This window comes from Salvelinus namaycush, chromosome 21 (genome assembly GCF_016432855.1).
Source record: "Salvelinus namaycush isolate Seneca chromosome 21, SaNama_1.0, whole genome shotgun sequence".
NCBI lineage: Eukaryota > Metazoa > Chordata > Actinopteri > Salmoniformes > Salmonidae > Salvelinus > Salvelinus namaycush.
In genome coordinates, this window is record NC_052327.1 from 55,522,130 (window position 1) to 55,528,129 (window position 6,000).

Consider the following 6,000-nt stretch of genomic DNA (forward strand, 5'->3'; position numbering starts at 1 on the left):
AGAATGACAGATTTTCACCTTGTCAGCTCAGGGATTTGATCTTTCAACCTTTTGGTTACTAGTCCAATGCTCTAACCACTAGGCTACCTGCTGCAAATTGGTCTTCCAAATGGACAATGACCCCAAGCATACTTCCAAAGTTGTGGCAAAATGGCTTAAGGACAACAAAGTCAAGGTATTGGAGTGGCCATCACAAAGCCCTGACCTCAATCCCATAGAAAATTTGTAGGCAGAACTGAAAAAGCGTGTGTGAGCAAGGAGGCCTACAAACCTGACTCAGTTACACCTGCTCTGAATGGGAATGGGCCAAAATTCACCCAACTTATTGTGGGAAGCTTGTGGAAGGCTACCCAAAACGTTTGACCCAAGTTAAACAATTTAAAGGCAATGCTACCAAATACTACATGTTATTTACAGATTGATTACCAGGAATTTATGAAGTTTACCAGGAATTTATGAGGATTACCAGAAATGTATCAGGATTACCAGGAATTTAGGAGGATTACCAGGAATTTAGGAGGATTACCAGGAATTTAGGAGGATTACCAGGAATTTAGGAGGATTACCAGGAATTTAGGAGGATTACCAGGAATTTAGGAGGATTACCAGGAATTTATCAGGTTTACCAGGAATTTAGGAGGATTACCAGGAATTTAGGAGGATTACCAGGAATTTAGGAAGATTAACATGCATTTTGTGGAGGGTTGTTGGATTGACCTCCGGACTAATCTAATGATGTTTGTTTGTGCATGTGTGCGTCTCAGGTGAAGCATATCTTTGAGGACCCTCCCTGCAAGTGTCCCAATAAGTTCTGTGTGGAGAGACAGGCTCGCGTCGGAGAGAAGATGCTCTTCATCCGGGTGTGTGTGCCACCTCCTCGTCTTCTTTTTAACGCACTTTCTCTGACACAAAAAAAACACCTTGTTTTTGTAACATGATTTTTCTAGTTGCACACGGCTCAGCCACGTAGTTAACAGCAGCTGGACTTTAAATTGGGCTTGGACTGTGCCTGCCAAAATATCTTTGACCGAATGTTTTGGGTTCGGTGGGGTCAAATCTGAAGTGTTGAAATCTGGTGTAAATAATTTTGCACATGGCTGGCTTGTACTGTAAGTGATTTACACTGGGGTTGTGGTGTTTCATATTGCTGTGAATATTATATTGATACGGCAGATATGAATACGGATTGTATGCCCGGCTACAGAAATACTTACTTAGGTCCATTGCTCCTCAGTGTCCTCAGGGACCCATAGACCATTGATGACTACAGATGGCTGTTTAATGACATCCAATTCTGTCCTCATAGCAAACCCACTCTTTCCTTCTTGTTCTGAGATTTGATGAGTCTGAATTTGATGAGTCTGGATTTGATGAGTCTGAATTTTATGAGTCTGGATTTTGGCTGACCCACTTTTACCAGGAATTTGTTGTTTATTGACCTTTCACTTTTGGCAGGATTTTTTTTAAATCCAGGTTGGAGTTATATGAGGTTTTTAGTTTAACAACAATAATGTTTCTCATCTCAATGTGAACTGAGTCACACACACACACACACACACACACACACACACACACACACGCACACGCACACGCACACGCACACAGTCACACACACACAGTCACACACACACACACACAGTCACACACACACACACACACATACACAGTCACACACACACAGTCACACACACACACAGTCACACACACACACACAGTCACACACACACACACACACACACACACACACACACACACACACACACACACACACACACACACACACACTGCACATTGCAGTGTGTTGATATTTGGACTGCCTGACTGTGTGGATGACAGACGTCCATTGTCTCTGCTGGTAGCAGCTCCTCTGCTGCTGTGAGCCTTCATTTACTGGTGATGCTATTCCAACTATGTCTGTGTCCTGGCCCATAGAGATAGAAAGAGAACTCCTCTTTGTATTATCCATGCTTAAAAAAAAAAAGGTTTATATCCATCTAGACTCCTCTTTCTACCTCTATGGGCCAGCCAGGGTTGATGGGGTTCGGGGGAAAAGAGAGCCCTCAGGATCAACAGGCTTGATAAATAATACATAGGATTGGAATAGCCCTTTTCTAAAACACAAAGATACTTTACGATAATGCATATGCAGTTATTGTTGCCAATGAGCTATCGCCCTAATTTGTATTTATTCTTAATTGTTTCCTCGTTTACATAAAATATAAATGTTTTTATGTCAAAATATCTTACTGTATACTGTAACATTCTATTTATTTATTTTATTTAACTAAGGCAAGTCAGTTAAGAACAAATTCTTATTTACAATAACAGCCTAGGAACTGTCTTGTTCAGGGGCAGAATGACAGATATTTACCTTGTCAGCTCGGGGATTCGATCCAGCAACCTTTCGGTTACTGGCCCAACCCTCTAACCACTAAGCTACCAGCCACCCCTAACTCAAACAGACCTTGCAACAAAAAAATGCCTTGCAAGAATGAAGTCTATTGACAAGTACAGATTGGTGAAGTAGCATTTGGTGCTCTTGGGATCTTGGATTTACAACCAGGATTCACATGTCTTAAAATGCTGTTGAAGGAGGATCGTGACTGTAGGTCAACAAGGGCTGACAATGCGCTCTAGAAGGACCCCTGCTGGTAGCACACAGTATCACCATTTCTGGATGGATAGCTCTTTGAGGATCACAAATGCAGAATAAGAGAAAGGTTGTATGTTAGCCTGGTTTTAACGTACATGGACCAGTGTTCAGGGTCTAAAATAAACCTTTTGCTCCGATAGTGCCCTCTGCTGTCAAGTAGATATCTTTAAGAAAAGATTTTCTACCGTACAGAGAGGGGGAACCCAGACATCTTTTGTACGATAGACGTTTCTTTCAACCGTCCATGAGGGTTGCTGAGCAACCAAGGACAAGTCACAACTAAAGGCGAGTCTTGATTCTTCTTTGTCCAATGACTGTTCAATTCCAATAATGAGCTTGTTGGACTCTAGAGTGTTGGATGAAATGACACGTCTGTTGCTGTGTGCTCTCTACATGGGCTGCCTGTTAAGGTGTGAACCTCCAACTCACTCTGGTTCTCAACTAGCAAAATGGCGGTGGAAAAAGTACTCCAATTATCATACTTGAGTAAAAGTAAAGGTACCTTGATTTGAAAATGACTCAAGTCAAGGTGTCACCCAGTAAAATACTACTTGAGTAAAAGTCTAAAGTATTTGGGTTTTAAATATAAATTAAAGCTATAATGTTACTTATATTAAGTATCAAAAGTAAATGTAATTGCTAAAATATATTTAAAGCTACAATATGTATACCACTGGTCAGGCACCTCCTTGACCAAGGCCCTTCTCCCCCGATTTCTCAGTTTGGCTGGGTGGCCAGCTCTAGGAAGAGTCTTGGTGGTTCCAAAATTCTTCCATTTAAGAATGATGGAGGCCACTGTGTTCTTGGGGACCTTCAATGCTGCAGACATTTTTTGGTACCCTTCCCCAGATCTGTGCTTTCGACACGATCCTGCCTTCAACCTCATGGTTTTTGCTGTGACATACACTGTTAGTTGGGGGACCTTATATAGACAGGTGTGTGCCTTTCCAAATCATGTCAATTGACCACAGGTGGACTCCAATCAAGTTGTATAGACATCTCAAGGATGATCAATGGAAACAGGATGCACCTGAGCTCAATTTCAAGTCTCATAGCAAAGGGTCTGAATACTTATGTAAATAAGGTATTTCAGTTTTTTTAATACATTATTATATTTAGGAATGTAGTGAAGTGAAAGTAAATGTTGTCAAAAATATAAATAGTAAAATACAGATACCCCAAAAAACAACTCTCTCTCTCTCTCTCTCTCTCTCTCTCTCTCTCTCTCTCTCTCTCTCTCTTTCCACTGTCTCTCTTCTCCAATAAAATACTTTGCTAACCGGCCACCAGGACTCCTGTTCACACCCAGGCTCCTCTCTCTCTCTCTCTCTCTCTCCTGGGTACAGGCCTAGCTGGGGTCTCCCAGCACAATAGAGACATAATTGAAAAGGCCTCTGTTTCCAAAAGCCCATTATATCCCTAGTCACAATGCCTGAGAGGGCACACATTCATGGAACGAGTGTCCCGCCAATGGCCTGTTGATTGATTCTGTTAAAGAGGCTTATAAATGTTTGATGTTATGCTTGATGTTAGGAGAGAAGAGAGAAGAGAGAAGAGAGAAGAGAGAGAGAGAGGAGAGAGAAGAGAGAGAAGAGAGAGAAGAGAGAGAGAGAGAGAAGAGAGAGAAGAGAGAGAGAGAGAGAGAGAGAGAGAGAGAGAGAGAGAGAGAGAGAGAGAGAGAATACCACAGATATCCTATTAAATGATATATGTAATTCTATGGGACACACAATCTAACTTGCTACTTCCATTCAGGAAGTCACTGTCTGTCAAATGGGGCTTTCTGCAGGCACTCATTCCTGCTTGGATTGATTGTGCTCTAAAGACATTCTACTGTAAATGTGATCTCCTTTTGTTTATCATGTAATTAGTAGGATTGATAATGGCAGGATAGCTATGTAGTTTAATGGAATCACAACGTATTGTGGATATGGCAATGGCGCCCTTTTTATTTCTCTGTCCCGCTATTTATTTGTGTGGTGTAGATGTTGCCACGGTAACCAACCCAGGAAACGTACAGGAGTACCATGTTAGACGGTAGCAGGTAGCAGGCAGGAGTAGTGTTTACAGTAGTACCACGTTACAGAAGGTAGCAGGCAGGAGTAGTGTTTACAGTAGTACCACGTTACAGAAGGTAGCAGGCAGGAGTAGTGTTTACAGTAGTACCACGTTACAGAAGGTAGCAGGCAGGAGTAGTGTTTACAGTAGTACCACGTTACAGAAGGTAGCAGGCAGGAGTAGTGTTTACAGTAGTACCACGTTACAGAAGGTAGCAGGCAGGAGTAGTGTTTACAGTAGTACCACGTTACAGAAGGTAGCAGGCAGGAGTAGTGTTTACAGTAGTACCACGTTACAGAAGGTAGCAGGCAGGAGTAGTGTTTACAGTAGTACCACGTTACAGAAGGTAGCAGGCAGGAGTAGTGTTTACAGTAGTACCACGTTAGAGAAGGTAGCAGGCAGGAGTAGTGTTTACAGTAGTACCACGTTACAGAAGGTAGCAGGCAGGAGTAGTGTTTACAGTAGTACCACGTTACAGAAGGTAGCAGGCAGGAGTAGTGTTTACAGTAGTACCACGTTAGAGAAGGTAGCAGGCAGGAGTAGTGTTTACAGTAGTACCACGTTACAGAAGGTAGCAGGCAGGAGTAGTGTTTACAGTAGTACCACGTTACAGAAGGTAGCAGGCAGGAGTAGTGTTTACAGTAGTACCACGTTAGAGAAGGTAGCAGGCAGGAGTAGTGTTTACAGTAGTACCACGTTACAGAAGGTAGCAGGCAGGAGTAGTGTTTACAGTAGTACCACGTTACAGAAGGTAGCAGGCAGGAGTAGTGTTTACAGTAGTACCACGTTACAGACGGTAGCAGGCAGGAGTAGTGTTTACAGTAGTACCACGTTACAGACGGTAGCAGGCAGGAGTAGTGTTTACAGTAGTACCATGTTACAGAAGGTAGCAGGCAGGAGTAGTGTTTACAGTAGTACCACGTTACAGAAGGTAGCAGGCAGGAGTAGTGTTTACAGTAGTACCACGTTAGAGAAGGTAGCAGGCAGGAGTAGTGTTTACAGTAGTACCACGTTAGAGAAGGTAGCAGGCAGGAGTAGTGTTTACAGTAGTACCACGTTACAGAAGGTAGCAGGCAGGAGTAGTGTTTACAGTAGTACCACGTTACAGAAGGTAGCAGGCAGGAGTAGTGTTTACAGTAGTACCACGTTACAGACGGTAGCAGGCAGGAGTAGTGTTTACTGTAGTACCACGTTACAGAAGGTAGCAGGCAGGAGTAGTGTTTACAGTAAGTAGTACCACGTTAGAGAAGGTAGCAGGCAGGAGTAGTGTTTACAGTAAGTAGTACCAC